This window comes from Crocodylus porosus, unplaced genomic scaffold, assembly GCF_001723895.1.
Source record: "Crocodylus porosus isolate Cpor-Errol unplaced genomic scaffold, CroPor_comp1, whole genome shotgun sequence".
NCBI lineage: Eukaryota > Metazoa > Chordata > Crocodylia > Crocodylidae > Crocodylus > Crocodylus porosus.
In genome coordinates this window covers 59,294,781-59,312,856 of record NW_017728943.1, presented here as the reverse complement: position 1 = coordinate 59,312,856, position 18,076 = coordinate 59,294,781, and positions in this window count along the sequence as shown.

The following is an 18,076-nucleotide window of genomic DNA, read 5'->3' as shown; positions in this document are numbered from 1 at the left end:
GTGGGGCGGATGGAGTGTCCCACAGAAGCTCGGGGGGCTCCCCAGTGTGCTCGGCAGCGGACCGGAAGTGGACCAGAAGCACTTAATTCCTTGATGTGCAATCAAGGTAGTTTCTGGAAAGCAACTATAAATTTTCCTTGAAGAAATCTCAAAATTAGCAATGCATTGCCAGAGATGGAGAGGAAAGCATTGCACTTTAATTTTAATAATGTATTTGTCTTTAACATGTTTTCTTCACATTCAGTATTGCCCCCCAAATCATACTTTCATCAATAGTGAGAGTGTTATGACTCGTCATCACAGCAATAAAATTGTACAGTTTTTAAATATCTGCTGCTTTAAAAGCCTTTCTGTAGATCTTATTTGAGAGACTGTAGACCAAATTTTCAGAATAACTCTGAAATCAAAAACTCTCATTTAGCTTCCTAAAATATAGGGCTGAATTTATTAAAAGGGCCTTGGTATATGTCAGTTTGATGTTATTCTGAATGGCTTCTGAGATGTGTTGGATGACAAGCAGTTTTGAAAACCTTGGCACTTACGTGAGATGTCTAGTGGAAACTCAGCTCTCTTGAAAAATCTGTTTTTTAGTCATAAAGAATGTCTCTAGCACAATACAGCCTAAGGTGACGCTTGGGTTATCCTCATTCAAAAGGGTTTTGAACATTTCAAAAAGGCTTGCAAACAGATCTGAATTCAAGTGTACTCTTGAATGGATGCAGCATGGGACATGGCAAGTTTGTGGGATGTTTAGAACTTGAAGATTTACATTATATTTCATTTTTCTTGTGCTTGGGTTCTGTCCATCCAGAATGAAGCATCTAAATTGTTTAGCATTGAAATTTCATGTCTGGAAATCCAGAAGTAGTAAGGCTTGAATCCTTCTGAATGAAACTGTTTTGCACAGATACATTATGCACCTACCTGTGTGCTGCAGGCAACAATTCTCAAATGTACATAGTACTTCTGCCTCTGAGGAAATATGGATGGGAACAAAAGCTATAAGGACATATTTGGCTTCCAGGGATAACCTTTTTATAAAGGAGTCCATCTTTTCTCCTAATAAAGCTAATGTAATAAAGCATTGAATTAATATATGTGTAAAAAATCAGCCAGAAATAATAGGTTAAGAGAAATGTTCATAGCAGCAGGATGTAGGAATGCCTCCTAGATATGCTTAACCTGGTATGCACAACTGTTTATATAGCAAACCAAGAAGATTAGCTGCTATACACAAGGTCCAAGCAGATCTGAATCAGAGGAATTATGCTTATTCCAAGGATATGCTATAGCAAACTTTTTATGATCAAAGATTGCTTTGGGGGCTTTCCCATAGATTGTACTCTTAACCTGAACTTGAGATAGAACTAGAAAGTTGTCTGGTTCAAATGTTCACCATCTGAATCATCTTTAGCTTATCTGAGCTTATATCTTAGCTGCCTCTGTCTTTTCTAACTTCATTAAAATGACAGTACACATTGCCATCCACCCCTTATTTTGAAATAAATGTACTTGAAGAATGTTTACACAGCTAAATAATTGCACAGTCCATTTCTAAGTGGGTATGTAATATCTTTTTGCTTTTAAAATGTTTTAATGAGGAGGTCAGTTAAAAACAAATTACTATCAATGGTAGCATATTCTAGTACCAGTGCTGTTTTATCTTTCATTGAGAAATAAACTGGGCAGTAAACTCATGTGATTATCAGTGTGAATGAAATCATTCAGTAGAGCAAAATCACAAGAATAAACAATCCTACATTCCGTCAAAAGAGGAAATTTCATTTGGAGCTTCAAATGAAAGAACAGTTGTACAAGAGGGGTGGTGAGCTATGAACACTGATCCAATACCTCTTCTCTTTGAAGATGAGATCTATACCTCTAGATCTGGATCAGAACATCATGGCTTGGGCTTGTCTCTATCGGCCAGAACTAGAACATTGAATTAACTTTGTATAGCTTTGGTGAGGTTAGATCCATTCCTGCTCTAGATCTGAGATTCACAGCTTGGGGCTCAGAATAAGAACATTCAATTAAAAAACTACCAAATTCTGGGAAAGCTGAGATGCAGGTCTAGATCTGCATCTAAATGGTATAGTTGGGGTTCAGTTTATCTCCAAAGCAAGCAATTTAATATGCAACTACATATCGCCACTCTTACTTGTTTCAGATTCATATAATTTGCCATCAGATCAAAATGAGTTTCTTCTGCTTAAATATATTTATTATAATAATTTGTCTTAGGAATGACTTTGTTGTTTCAAATGTAATGCTGTATCTTTTCTGCTGGAACAGAGAGGAGCAGGAAGAGACATTTGGAGTGAAGGGGGCAAATAGCTGGATGTCAAAGTTTTTTGTCTAGGGTCATTTCAGGTCAAACAAGGTTAAAGGTTGGTCATTGGTTTAGTCCTTCCAAAAAATCAGGCTACTTATTTACATTCCTGAAGATGGATTTTGGAGCTCAACAGTGAATATCCAGTCTTTAAAATCATGTTAATTTCTGCTTTCTGATTGAAATTTTTCAAACAGGAGAATAAGAAAGGATGATTATCAGCTTGAAGACTGTCTACTATTAGTTTTCAGATAAATAATCACTTACTTAGAAACTGAAGAAATTAAGACAGTTCATTAGTAGCTAGTGCTTTTCCAAACATTTGTAAACTACTAATAATTTGACCTCATACATAACAGTAGTGGATTTCATCACATTAATTGTGAAAATATTTGAAAATTACTTTCTGCATTATTCCACCAACTATGGTGAAGGCCCAAACCGAATAAGCCTTTTAGAGATGAAAGGCAGCAGTTCAAATTATAAAGAGAGAAGCTACTGAAAAAAATCAGTGCATTTGGTTCATTCTTTAAAGAACTGGTGTATTAGAGCCTCTGTGAGCCAGACAGCTGAATTCCATGACAGACAGATATTTTCTGTGATTCTTTCTGTCTCAGTTTCAATTACATCATGCAAGAACACTTCCTCTCCTGGGGCAGGCTTTGTTTGCCCTGCATTTTAATGAAATCCTGAACAGTTGTTCAAGATGTGCCCCATTTCTTGTACTCTACAAAAGAATTTAGGAAAATAATTGAAAGACCTGCTACTTGAAACATGGAAATGTTTGCCACATTTCTACTTTTGACTTAATATGTGGCTAATATAAGTTTTATACTTCATCATTTGCCTGCCCATAAAAATCTAGATATTCTGTTTAGCGGTTTAGCTGATATATCTCAGGAAAAGTATTCTTAATGGCTCTTATATGGTGATCTGAGAAAAAGAGGAGAGAGCAATTCCTAAATTCTGATTCTGATTTAGATGCTTTTTCACCTGCTTATTTCTGCATTCTAATGTGTTTTTACATTATGCAAAAGGACATAAAATAAGGTAAAATTAAAGGGTCTACTTTAAAAAAGGCCCGTGCACTTATCATTTTTGTTTTTTTAATTGGTAAGTCATGATTTTAGGCTGCTCTGTTCATCAAACAATGTAATGAAAGAGTAGCTAAATGCACTTGTATGCTTATCACAAAACAAATTCTCTGCTGAGTTGATATCACTTTGCCATGCACTGATCCATTTCCCTTTTTATGTAGAATCATAGGGTTGGGAGGGACCTCAAAGGTCATCTGGTCCAACTTCTTGTATGATCACAGGGATCAGGACAGGGGGGTACCAAGGGCACCAAAAGGGGGACTTAAATGTCTCTACACTAATGCTAGGAGCATGTGGAATAAGCAGGAGGATCTTGCACTCCTGCTTGCAAGCAACAATTTTGACGTGGTTGGGCTAACTGAAACCTGGTGGGAACCTACTCATGATTAGGTGGTAGGCATTGACGATTATAGGTTGTACAGGTGGGATAGAGTGGGGAAAAAAGGGTGTGTGTGTTGCTCTCTCTGTTAAGGAGCAATATCAGAGCACTGCAGGGATCAGAGGAGGGCCAAACTGAGATACTGTGGATTAAGATACTAGGGGATTGGGGGGAAAGGGACTTGGTAGTGAAAGTTTAATATAGACCACCATACCAGGAGGATGAGCTAGACCGGGAATTCTCTGGGCAGCTCTCTGAGGCCATACAGTCAAGAGATACGATTGTCACGGGTGACCTAAACTACCCTGACATCTGCTGGGAGGATCAGTCAACCAGGACTAACCGCTCACATAGGTTCTTAACCTGCATACAGGGCCTCCACCTAATGCAGGAGGTATATGATCCTACTAGGGGGAATGCTTTACTGGGGTTGGCTACAGGGAATGACCTGGTAGTGGATCTGCAGGTACAAGGCAACCTAGAGGATAGTGACCATTGATTGAATTCACCATCTGGTGAAGGGTGGGAGAAGTAACCGGCAGGGCAGAAGTACTAGATTTCAGAAAGGCTAACTTCAGGGTGCTTAGGAGATTAGTTAGTGGGGTATTAAAGCTCAAGAGCATTGACAAAATGGGGGTCCAGGAAGGGTGGTCATTCCTCAGGGAAGCGATCCTTTGGGTGCAGGAGGAGACAATCTCACTGAATAGAAAAGGGGGCAAAGGGGCCAAGAAACCCTCTTGGTTAAACAGGGAAATCCAGGAAAGCCGAAGGGCAAAAAAAGGGGCATACAGGCTGTGGAAGCAGGGAGTAGCTACCCAGGAGGAGGATACCTCCTTGGCTCACAGTTTCAGAGAGGCCAAAGCAGCATTAGAACTTAAGCTGGTAGCAAAAATGAAGGACAACAAAAGGTCCTTCTTCAGGTATATAAGAAGCAAAAAGAAAGCACCAGGGCAGCATAGGACCCCTGCAGGATAGACTAGGGCAGTTGGTGACAAATAGGAGGGACAAAGCAGAGCTCTTCAATGAGTTTTTTGTCTCTGTATTCTTGAGCACATATCTAGACAAATCTCCCAAATGCATTACTGACAGAAGCAGGAAGAACACCAGCCCACCTACTGTCAGTGCCGACCTAGTAAAGAGACACTTGGTGGATGTATTTAAATCAGTGGGACCGGATGAGCTCCATCCAAGAGTGCTGAAAGAATTAGCCAGTGTCATAGCAGAGCCACTGGCATGGCTGTTTGAGCACTCATGGTGCTCAGGTGAGGTCCCAGAGGACTGGAAAAGGGCGAATGTAAATCCCTATTTTCAAGAACGGGAGGAAGGAGGATCTGGATAACTATAGACCAGTTAGTCTTACCTCTATCCTTGGAAAAACCTTTGAAAAAATTATTAAGGATTACATTTGTGGGAGTCCAGTGGGAAAAACAATGCTGAAGGGCAACCAGCATGGATTCATAGCAGCTAGATCCTGCCTGACTAACTTTTTTCTTTTTATAACCAGGTCACAAAATGTTTAGATGCAGGAATCGAGGTAGATGTCATCTACTTGGATGTTAAGAAAGCTGTTGATATGGTACCTCATCCTATTCTCACAGAGAAACTGAGAGGCTGTGACACACATGATTACATGGTCAGGTGGGTGGCAAATTGGCTTAGGGGTTTCACCCACAAAGTGGTAGTGGATGGGTTGGTGTCAACCTGGAAAGATGTGGGCAGTGGAGTCCCACAAGGCTCGATCCTTAGACCTGTGCTGTTCACTGTCTTCATCAGTGACTTGGATGAGGGTGTGGAAAGCACTCTGTCCAAATTTCCTGATGATACCAAATTATGAGGTAAAGTTAACACACTAGAAGGTAGGGAATGAATCCAGGTGGATCTGGACAGGTTGGAAATGTAGGCGGGACAGAATAGGATGCAGTGACAAGGACAAGTGCACGATGCTGCACCTAAGGAGAAAGAATCACTATCATGCTTACAGGCGGGAGAGGATCTTCTCAGCAGCACAGCAGCGAAAAAGGATCTCGGAGTCATTGTTGACAGCAACACGAGTCATCAATGTGATGAAGTGATCAGTAAAGCTAACCGCACTTTATCATGTATTAGCAGGTCATGACAGACAGGTCCAAGGAGGTGATACTGCCCCTCTGTGCAACATTGGTTAGGCCACAGTTGGAGTACTGCATCCAGTTTTGTCTGCCACACTTCAAGAGGGATGCGGACAGCCTCAGGAGGGCCCAGTGGAGGGCCACTTGTATGGTAAGGGGTCTGCAGGCAAAGCCCTACAAGGAGAGATTGAGGGCCCTGGATCTCTTCAGCCTCTGCAAGAGAAAACTGAGAGGTGATCTTATGGCTGCCTACGAATTCACTGGGGAGGAGGGGTGGAGGCAGCAAGGAATAGGAGATGCTCTGTTCACCAGGGCACCCCTTGGAGTAACTCAGAACAACAGCCACAAACTGATGGCGAGCAGATTTAGACATCAGGAAGAACTTCTTCACTGTCAGGGTAGCCAGAATCTGGAATGGGCTTCCAAGGGAGGTGGTGCTCTCCCCTACCCTGGGGTCTTAAGAGGAGGCTGGATATGCACCTGGCTGGGGTCATTTGACCCCAGAGCTCTTTCCTGCTCAGGGCAGGGGTCAGACTCAATGATCTGCTGAGGTCCCTTCCAACCCAGACACCTATTAAATATATATTCCCCTGAGAGCTGCTGTAGGGCAGAATGAAGGTTACTTGGGTACCTTAAATGTGCATTGCTATACCTTAATGTCTTCAGAATTTTCCCCTTTATACTGACAGCAAAACAGGAAGCCCTTCATGCATAGATTTTTCCATTCTAGTCTGATGTTGACAGTTTAGCAGAAGATACTGTGCTGCCAACATTCATGATTTTATTATGGGTTTTATGATATGCAATGGTTTTCTTAGAGTTCCAGCTGTTGAATCTGGGACTTGAATTCCTTGAAACCTCTGCTATCATTTAAGGGGGAAAACAATGCTACATTTTTTGCTAGCTATTGTGGCATCTCTGCTGAAGGACTGTGGTAGTTGACAAGTCTTCTGGTGCATGTTTGTGTGTTTAGGTCTGAGTTATCCAGAGACAAATGCTGAGCTGAAAGCAGTACAACCACAGAAGACAGCAGAATGGTTAATATGAAGGGAGCACTGCTGCTTGAAGCAAGGGACTAGTGTCATATCTTATGAAATTTTGCTTGAGAGGAAAGCTTGAGAGTAAAAATAAGATGCAGGTAGGTTCTAGCAGGAACAGAGAGATAGAAAACAAATTGCCTGTTTGGCTTAAAAAACAAAAGAAGAGAGAAAAGAAGTCCTATGATTAAAATACAGAATTCTCTAGATATTAAGTAAAAAGAAAAAAAAATCACAATTGTTTGATTGAAATTAACGGAGCAAACAATTTTTCAGGTTGTTGGTGTGTTTAGGTAGGCACTGCTGCCAGCATTTTGTGTCTAGTTCATGTCTTTAAGGTTTCATTTGCAAGAAATAGGGGCACACAACCATGTGATATTTTGAATGAAAGGATAACAAAGGGATACAATGGGAAGATGGCTGGCACTCAGAGAGGCTGGGTACCCCGATGTAGTCATACATTTTGGTTTATATATTCTTCCTTCATGGGAACAGGGTAGACATTATGTCTGCCCTGGCAGCATGGATCTGTGACTCAAGTACAATACAGTCTTAAACCTTTTTTCATGGAAGTCTTTTATAAATACTTGAATATATCCACATTTCCCCAGTTCATTGAAACATCAAACATAGGGCTCAGGTCAGGACATTCACCTTATAAAGCTCTACATTTCTGTTGTAAGTCTTGTGATACATTGTGTGTATGTGAAGCTTTTTGTGCTTCGCTGCAGAAATCTTGTAAGTTCTTGATTTTATTAAGAAACACAAGGTGTCTGCAGGGTTTGCTTCTCTCCTGTGTAAGGCAATGGAAGATTTGCAGACTTTTGGGAGCAGGATAGCTTTTGGAGCCAGATTCAATAAAGGAGTTAAGTTATGAAGCCCCTAAAGTAGGTCTTAATCAGAATTATGGCACCTGAGCCCAAAATTGCAATCCTGAGAACCCTTTTTTTTTTTTAAAAAGCTATTATGGGGGTGTTTTAAATTTGATAGACACCTACATTTTTTTACTTTAAAGTTCCTGAGGTACCTAGTGCTGTACCTCTGTTTTTGCCCGGAACTATATCAGCATTGACAGGACTTAGAAGCTAGGGCCTTGCTCATGCCTAAGTCAAATTGGGACCCAGAATTCCAATTTGGGGATCCAGAATCCCAATTTGATTACTTCACCTAAATTTTCTAAGGTGCTCAATTCTGTCAGTGTTCTTGGAGCTCATGTAAATGCACATTGACAGGATCGGGCTCCTCCAAAGGCACTTCACAGGACTCCGCATTTCACTCCTGGAGCCAGGCAACCAAAACTTAGGCCAGTGGCTCTCAACAGGGTTGCTGTGGCTGCCAGATGCTGTTGAAGGTACCGAGAGGAGATGATCATTAGCTCTGTCCTCCCTGGCCCCTATGCAAGAACATAAGCACATGCTAATTTATGCCTGGCTCCGGTGCATGATCATCCCTGTCCCATTGCTCTAAGTCCTTGCTCCTTTCCTCCCTCTCTCCACTCCTTGTCAGGAGTGAAATGCTGCGATAAATAAATTAGTTATTGAAATGAAGTGCCACTTAATTCACAGGATTTATGGAGGGGTGCTGGGAGCCTAAAAGGTTGAGAACCACTGACTTAGGCAGCACCTTCGCCCCTTATACCATCGGGACCTTAGGCTGCAGTGTGGTGTGTTTGCCTGTGTAGGAAGTGTGACGTTATATTTTTTTGTGCATTCTGGGCCTAGCTGAATGTAGTCTGGAACTAATGATTATAGGCAGTGCTTCTGCAGGGAAACATGGATGAAACTATTCCATGGAGGCGTATTAAAGTCACTCCAGAAGTGAATTGATGATTTCGCAAACCTCAAACCAAGTAGCCCAGACCATTTTTCTTGTGCAACTGAATCATATTTGAAATATGAAAAATGTGTACACGACCTTCATTTAAACTGTCATGGTTTATAGTTACCAGAAAGATGAAGGAATCTCAAGAGGGAAATTTGTGAGTGAGTCAAAAATTAAAGATTCTGAACAAATCTACATGATGTGGGATTGCAAAATGATTCTAGGTCTGACTAAGCCTCTCTGTAACCAGTTCAACCACAAGACAGCCTTTGCTCAGATGTTGTGCAGTGGGTGTCACATCAGCTCAAGCTCCAGAATACTTCAGATCTCCTACTGACTTCCAGTAAAGACAAGTTTCCCTGTCTTTAAAATTACAGTCTGAATTTTGTGCAACCTTCTGCGTTGCACTTGGATTTTGTTGTAAGGATTTTCTTTTAATTGCTGAGCCACTCGCATCATGCTGTCTTTGTTTATTTTCTTTGGCAAAATAAAACAACCTAACTTTCCTCTTTTAAATGTTTCTCCATAACAGCATCAGGAAATGTTCTCTGCCTAGCTCTGTTAAGCATGCTTTTGTTTAAAAAATGGTATGCCTGAGCGAGGATCTCTTTCGCGCCCCCCCCATATTTATAATTTGACACATGCTTCCTCCATTTTCCAGCCTCCCTGTATAATCTTTCTCTCTGCCCTGCAGTTCCCCTCTCATTATGTGACAGTTGTGAAACAGGCAGGAGAAACAATGAGTTGAGATAACAGTTTAAATTTTTACTCTGAAATACCTTTTTAATCTCCTGCAGCCAAAAAAAATTCCAAGAGGAAAATAAGATGACAATATGTCATGCAGTAGTATAAGGCAATTGTTTGTCATGAACCCACAAGTCAGGACTGCAGTATTTTGATTTCCCATTAGTGCTTTCAGTTTTCATTGAATGAGCTTACATTGATCCCACATCTCTATTCCTAGCTTTAACCATTTTTTGAGAGATATAAGTGCATCAAATAGCCAGAATGAAAAACTGGAGATTTGTCAAAAGGACCAGATTTTTAGAAAGTGATGAGTGCTCACACTCTAAAATCAGATATTCCAAAAGGAACTCTACATGACAGTGCAGTAACAACAGCCCTGTAGGGGCACAAGTAGATGCACCCTCTGAAACCTCATTGGGAGCCCGTAGTCCTTCTCACCCCCAAAGTTCAAGTGATCTTTGAATTGACTAATGGCAGCACTTTTCTGTTTTCACCAGTAGCGAACAGTGGAGTACAGAGATCTTTTGTGTGTGGAGGTTATGGGATCTAAGGCTCTGGAGTATAAGGGCTGGTTAGACATACATTTTACTGGGCTGGTTTAATCAAGGACAATCCTGCCATGAGTAGGGGGCTGGGCTAGATGGCCTCCTGAGGTCCCTTCCAACCCTGCTAGTCTATGATTTTGGTCAAAATTAGTAATTTCCCCCCCCTGAAAATAACAGAGGCCATTACTTCCATTGAAATAAAAACTATTTATATTTCTTTCTTCCTTTAGATATGAATTTGTCAGTTTTCAGCTTGAAGCTCTTTCTGATTGATTTTGTTCTCTCTGGTCCTGCTCCGATGAGGTGTCAGTCACCTCAGTTCCCATGGATTGCAGTAATAGTTGAAGATGCCCAGCTTCCTTCTAGAAGCTGCTTAGCCCCGTCAGGGTTGAGCCTACCTGCAACTTAATTCCTTGCATGTTCCTGGAAGATGCAGCTGTCCCCACCCCCGTTTCCTTCCCCCACCCCCATCACTAATTTAGTTTGACTGCTGTTTTTTAAAGAACTGTCTTATAGTTGCAGGAAAACTATCTTTCTTCGTAAGCTTTCTGGCACACGCACCCTTCCTCAGGCTCAGGGAAAATTAAAGATCATAAAAAGTCCCCATAGGTAGAAAATAAACTTAATTTTGCATAGAGGTAGCTGAAGGTAGAAGTCTGTTCCTCTGGGTCCATGAGCCTGTGTTTGTGAGTTGCTCTCTGATGTGCAGATAAGCCAGGATTTCTTCCCTGGTGGTGTCAGATGGCAGGGAGGTGTAGAAATCTTTCTTTGTTGTTCAGCAACGACATTTAATTCCGAAATTGCCTAAAATTCGTCATCTTCCATGTTCCAGAGATGTATTTGGTAGCCATGTTGGTTTGAGACAAAAACAAATGCAAACTTCTAGAACTCCTGGTTCAGAGATGATACTTTTTATTAGACCAACTAAAAAATCACAAAAAAATTTGAAAAAAGAAAGGTTTTTTTTTTTGCGATTTCTTAGTTGGTCTAATAAAAGGTATCATCTCTGAACCAAGAGTTCTAGAGTTTTGCATTTCTTTTTGTATTGGGCCAACACAGCTACCAAATACATCCCTTATAGATGCGGGGACATGTCTGGGGATGGTGGGGGAGGGGGAGCAAGCAGGATCCTCTCTTGGAGCCTTGCAACCCCATACCCAATATGTATATATAAGTGGGGGAGGGAGTTTATGGGAAAGCCTTCTGGGGCACTGTAGCAGTGTCAGCTCCACTCCAGCAGCAGCAGCCCTGTGGCCGAGTTCTCTGTGAGCTGCTTCCTCCCCTGCTAATATATACATATTGGGTATGGGGTTGCAAGGCTCCAGGAGACGATCCTGCTTGCTCCCCCTCCCCCCCCATCCCCAGACATGTGCTTGGTGTGGCACTGCTCTCCTGTGGGCAGGCAGGGGTAATTCAGAGCCATGACCAAGACTCCCATTGCGGGGACGGGGGGAATTCTACTGTTCCCTCATAGTATGCATCTGGGGTGGGTGCCCCCCTTGTCCTACCCTAGTTATGCTACTGACTAGTGAATTGCCTGTCAAGAATGATGGAGGAGGGGGAGTGGGTGGGGATGAAGCGCTATCACCCACCACCCTGCGCCCCTGCCGCTTCCCAGGAGTGGGTAGTGGGGGGAGAAGCTTGCCCTGCTGTCCCCTCTCTCACCCTTTGCCAGTACCCTGTACTGCTTCCGCCTCCAGGGCCAGAGGGAATGGTGGGGGCAGAGGAGGACGGTGGAGCGCCACCATGACGGAGGGGCAGAGCAGGGGCTCCTTCCCCTCTGTCCCTGTTGTCATGGTGGCTCTCTGCCATCCCTGCCATTCCCTCCGTCCCCCTCCACCAGCACTCTCTGCCACCACCGCTCTGTCCCCTCCATCCTCGCTATCATGGCGGCAGTCTGTGCAGAGCATGCTGATTGCTTGTTTCAGTAAGCATTGTGATTGGCTGCTGAGACAACCAATCAGAATGTTCCAAGAGCATTACAGGCAGAGCAACAGATGGACTGAACCCTTTATATATCTAGAATTGTATCTATATTGTGTAATGTGTGAAGCCCTGCCAAATCTAACTCTTAAGTTCTTGAGTGATTTTCTGTCTTGTTATGTTCCATACTACTTGATATGGTCTGTTGTCTTGAGTTTCTTTTTGGTCTTTAGATTTACTCAGTACCTAATATGACGAATGTTTGTACAAGCCTGCCTTCATCAATGGAATTTCTTTCTGAAAGGATGTCCACTGGAATCCTTCATGCAGGTCCCATGACCTTAACTGACTTATCTTTGACCTGCTTGTAATTTGGCTTCTGCTAACATCCTTTTCTATCAGTTTGAAAACACCCCTTTTGTTGGTGTGATGGTCTGTCTTGGTAGTCTTTGGGTCTTTTCCTGGCTTGCTGTGTTTATTCTCGCTGGCTTTGTATTGGGGGGTAGTTTGTATCTTTAGAACCAGTTAAGATGCCTTACAGGATGGTTTTGTGTTACGGTCCTTTGTGAAAGGATCTAGGGCTCTATAAATTAGTTGAATAAAATTAACTGATACGTATTTCTTCCAACATATCTGCACAAAGACAGCATAACTATAAAAGGGACCTGAAAATACTAGGTACATTTAATGACAGATGCTAACTACTTTTTTCAGCTGTGGCTATATGAAACAGTGCGATCAAACCTTTAATTTTGTAGGTAATTTTAGTGCTTATATAAAGGACTAGGTTAACGTAACTAGGGGCTCTATAAATGCATTGAGAATACAGCTTAGGTGCATTGTATGCTTCCCTGGGCAGAGAGCCAGCACAAGAACTAGATACTTGTTAAGCCCTAACTAAGTCCTGTTTTAGGTTACTGTCTTCAGGATGGATACACATTCAGTGAGACCAGTTCCTTTCTCATATGTTGTGGTGCAATCACTGATGGTAACAATTTGATATGTCTGCCAACCACAACTGAATTTGGATCATTGGTGTGGGGAAAAATGGTGCTGTAAAATTGCGAGTTTCTTCAGCCATCTTGTTAGAAATAGAAATGGAGGTATTATTTCAAAGCAATGCAATACTATGTTAATTTTATATACTTCCTTCCTAGGAAATATTTTTTTCTCAAAGCAGTTCATCCTTTTAGGGTTTGCTTCTATTACCATCAGACTTAGTGACAAACCTCCTGTAGAGTATATATGGAGCTGGATTAGGCCTTCAGCTTAACAAGCTACTTTTTCACTGTAAGAACTGGTTTTGGGGCCTGATTCTCTGCCACTTCATTGGTAACCGGATCAAGCTTTAAGGGTGCTGGTGTGAGGTAATGCAACAGGCACTGAAATATAAGGAGAGTAAGAACATAACATAGTTATGCAAAAATAACATAGTTTTCTACAGTATATTATTTATATCTAGCTGAGAAAATTATAGACCAATGTGCTCATGTGTTTTTAATATCTTAGAAATATACAACAAACAGCTATTTAAAGGTTTAAAAAATATTTGATGTTTCATTCTGCCCACTCGGTACTCTGAATGTTAGCCAACATTAATTCAAGCCCAGTTGATCCTAATAAGTCACTAAGACCCCATTTCATAAATATGCAATTCCAGATGGTTATTTCTGGCACTGCTGTTAAACAAAAGCCTTTACCCTCAGAATGACAGAATTAAGGGATTACAGTAGACTGAAAATCATGACTAATGCATGAGTATCTCCCCATCATGATAATTTTGGCCCCAATCCTGCCAAACCTTATGTCTAGGAGTAGTCAGTCTGCATACAAGTAGTCCCACTGGAGACAATGGGGTGACTGCTTTGAGACAAGTTTGCAGGATCAGGTACAATGTGCCTAAAGTTTTCTGGGGGTGGAGCCAGGATTTGGCAAAGGGGGTGGGCGGCAGTGTGGGACAGACACCTGAGCTGCAGGAATGGCTGCAGCCCCTGTCCCCAGCCTCCTTCCCCTCCTGCCCCCTCCCCCCACAACCAGTGTGGGCAGAACCATGCAGTGGGAGCCTCTGGTGACTTTAAAATTCCCCAAAGCAGGTAAGGACCCCTCCCCATTTTCCCTCCAAGCTCAGAGTCATGTTCCATCCCCTCTACCATGTGCCACTGCTGCTTTTCCTGCTGTTCCAGGGGTGTGGGAAATTTCACAGTTGCTCTTGCCTGCTCCAAGCAGGCTGTGGGGGGGCTGGGCTCAGCTGGGAACAGCGGCAGCAGCAGGGATGATGGATGCAGGGGGTTTCTCCTATCCTGCCCAGTGCTCTGGGAGCAGGTACAGGGAGGGGGAACCCTCTGGAGCCCAGTCCTCATGCAGCCTGGCTGGAACAGGCAGGAGTGGCTTTGAAGCTTCCCCAGCTCCTGGGACAGCCAGGAAAGCAGAAGTGGCAGGTAGGGGAACATGGAGCATGAGGTGAAGCAGGGAGGGTTCTTACCTGCTTTGAGGACTTTAAAATAGTCCCCAGAGGCAATTTGACAGGGATGGGGGTGTAGCTGCACCAATGCACCCCCTCTGGAACTACCCCTGAAGCTTTCTATTACAGAAATAGGCTTACCAAGTTAAGGCTACCGTACTTTGGCTCTTGCAGCTCCACTACAGTCTATTATTCATACATATCTCAAATAGATATTTTTATTGTCCCAATACAGTATATTGTCCCAAAAATAATATTTCATTTCTAATGTAATTCCCATGAAATTAGTATCGAGTCACAATTACTTTTTTTCCTTAAGGTGTCCTTAAAAATCATCTGGAAAACATCTCTCCTCCACTTGTGTGTTAGTCTTCTGGCAGTGCCTGTATCTTTCTTTTGGATGTTGCCAATGAAAGAATTAGTTCATGTCTTTGGTACAAGACATTTGTGTAAAATATAGATTATAATGTGCAGAATTTGCAGGTCATTGAAGTGTCACAGTCTACTGAACTGGGTCTGGAATCAATAAGGTAGACATCAAACTCAATTTTATTTAATTTTCATTACTACCTGTGGTATAACCCCACACAGTTTTACACAAATGGAAGTGAAATATGAAAGCTTATCTGAACTTTAGAAACAATATTTTAAATGACTTACAAATATGGCTAAAGAGGACTGTTAAGTATATCACAGCATTAGTATTATTTTTTTTGAGCTGACAGACTTAAAAGGCAAGACAGACAAGATATGAACACATTATGAAGTCAAAGAAGGAAAAACCAAACTATATTTTTGTGGTAACTTACTACTGTGGTTTCATTCAGCAAATAAGTTTAGTGAAATTAGGCACAGAGGAGAAAAGTAAAAGATAATAAGGGTTGTGTTTGATTGTCCAAAATTCAGAGATGTATGCTTTAGGATTAAGCAACACAAGATTGACACACTGTGTATTCTGAAATAAAGGGAATGTTTAAAAAGACATAATTGCAGTCACATTTTAAACTGCTTTTCTCTCATTGTAGTCTGTTTAGGCACCTTGCATAAATACTTCAGAGTACAAATGTAGGCAAGTGATGGTCTACTGGTAATAGCAGGTAGTGAGTAGTGATTACTTATCCTGATTGGTTAAGGATTACATACCACTTACGGTATTATTTTCCTTGCCTTGGTTATCTTGTCTCCTGTACCCACCCGCACTGCTTATTTTCCTTTCTGATGTAGCATCTGTCTTGTCTCTTAAGTTGAAAGATTTTGGGGCAGGGACTGGCACTCTTTATGTAGTTCCAGCATCTAAAATGATGGTGTCCTGATCTGGTCAACCTGTTCCCACTACTTCTATACAAATATTAACGATACGTTATAAGAGACACCAGTGGATCCCATTGCCTCTATAGCGTGAAATCTCAGTTGTTCAGTTACATGTCCACTGTCAATAGCTAGTGGAAATTTTTCTTCAGTTAAATCGGTAGGTTTTTTCTCAGCAGAATTACCTGGGTTCTGTCCTTGTTGTTGCCATGAAGTCGTGAGTGGCCATGATATGCGGTGTGGTGACCACTACATAAAAAGCCAAGAACACGTGAGATTTATCATGGAAGACCAATGCTATCAATTAGTAACTGGGATACTAATGGCCTCATTTATCTAGAAATAAAGCTCTAACTTCCATAACTTCCATTTAGATATATTATTTAGGGTTTATCAATCTCTTTCCCAAATGACAGCTAAAATGATTACTATTATTATGCTTTATTTTACCTTCATATGCAACAGTCATTTCTGTCAGGTCACCTGGAGGAACTGCCATGCACACAGTCCTTTATGGGAAATATTTTGAAAAGCCAATCTGGTTCTAATGGTAATCAGGTATGTTGCTGTCAAGTTCTGGGTCAGTAGCAACGCACTGACAGGATTGGCTTTTTTTAAAAGCCAAATTTAGGATTTTAATTTTGAAGCAAAATGTTAGTTTTGCGTGTATCTCTTTTGTGTGGAATATTTCCAGTCCCATCTAATATGATGAGGAGAAGACTTTGTTTCAAACATACAACACAATGATGTTTTAGGGGTAACTGAAATATTGAATTACTTTTCCCAGAGCTTAAAATAAGTGGAATTTTCTTTTGTAATCTTTTTCCCAGTGAGAAATGAGATTGTATGACCTCATCATGTATCTACATCAGAAACATCTCCATGGCAATAGGCTGTGATGTGGAAAAATGAATTGGAAGGTCTCTAGGCAGATGTTACAGAAACATTCAGTTGGGTTAACATCTAGAAGAGACCTGAATAACTTTATAAGGCAAGAAATAGTGGTTAGAGTGAAATGCTACTCTAAGCTGTGGCAGACATTGGAATGGTATGTAAGGCTATTCCATTGTAGTGAGAAATCCTGGGATTAAAGGGTGAGTGTTTTTGAGGGTTAGCTTTATTATGTGCTGAAAAGGAACACTATATATTTCCTCTAGGCTGAGGCCAGGTCTGTGGACTGCTTTGTGGGGAAGGGGGTGACATCATACCTCCTATTAGACCTATCCCAGCTCACTCTGTTTCTTAAGTCCGGCACAGCTGGAGGTACTCTTAGGGACCAGTGCCTCTTCTTCTGAACTTGATTGTCATTACTCCTTACAAAACGATATAGAGGTAGAGAAAGCTTCTGGAACTCTAGGCCTTCCATGTGCATTCACAAGATTTGGTACAGTCTATCCCTCCATACTGGAAGTTAAGCAAGTGCATTGTATTGACATTATTATACATCCTTTCACAGAAGCTTCCTTTAGGTTATGGGATTTATTATGTAGATTACATTTACCATGGAAGCAGGGTTTGCTACCTTGGAAGGAAGAGGGACATAGAGGTGAACAAATGGGGTGTACAAATGAACAAATTACAGTGAATTAAAAGGGAGTGGGACTTTACCAAGTCAGTGTTTCCATAATAATGGTCCCTGTACCCACTTTTACACTGTGGCAAGTGGAACCTAAACCACAGTAACTACCTAGCCATTTCACTGAGGGATAAGCTGCCTTCGTTTACCCTTCATTTACTAAAGGTTAGGTATGAGCAAATGGACATTTCCTAGACATCATCTGCCTGGCAGTAAGCTCCTGCCCCCTTTTAGCTCTCTATAATGTGTTCATTTGTCCATACCCTTCATTACACTTAGGCAGCAGGGGAAAAAAATCTCTTACAAGATGTGTTAGGTCTTTCTTGGCCTGACTGCCTTAACCGTACCTATATGTGAAGAGAACGTAAGTAATATAGAAGAAATTAAAAAAAATATATGCATGCAAAAGAAATGTTTAACACAGTACATACTTTGTTGGTAGCTGGTGCTGTTGTGTTTGGTCTGGTCTTTTTAAGCAAAGCATATCTTGTAAAATAAAAGACACTGCATATTTAGACTTCACTAACTTTTGACAGCTATGGTACTTCAACAAGAGAGAGCTTTTATATACTTTATTATGGTTATTATTTCTGGTAACACTAGGTACTGTATAAATACAAAGCAAAGAGCTAGTCCATTCTCCAAAGTACTGACAATTCATAGTTTCATAGTTTCATAGTAGCTAGAGTCGGAAGGGACCTAGGTAGATCATCTAGTCCGACCCCCTGCCTTGGCAGGAAAG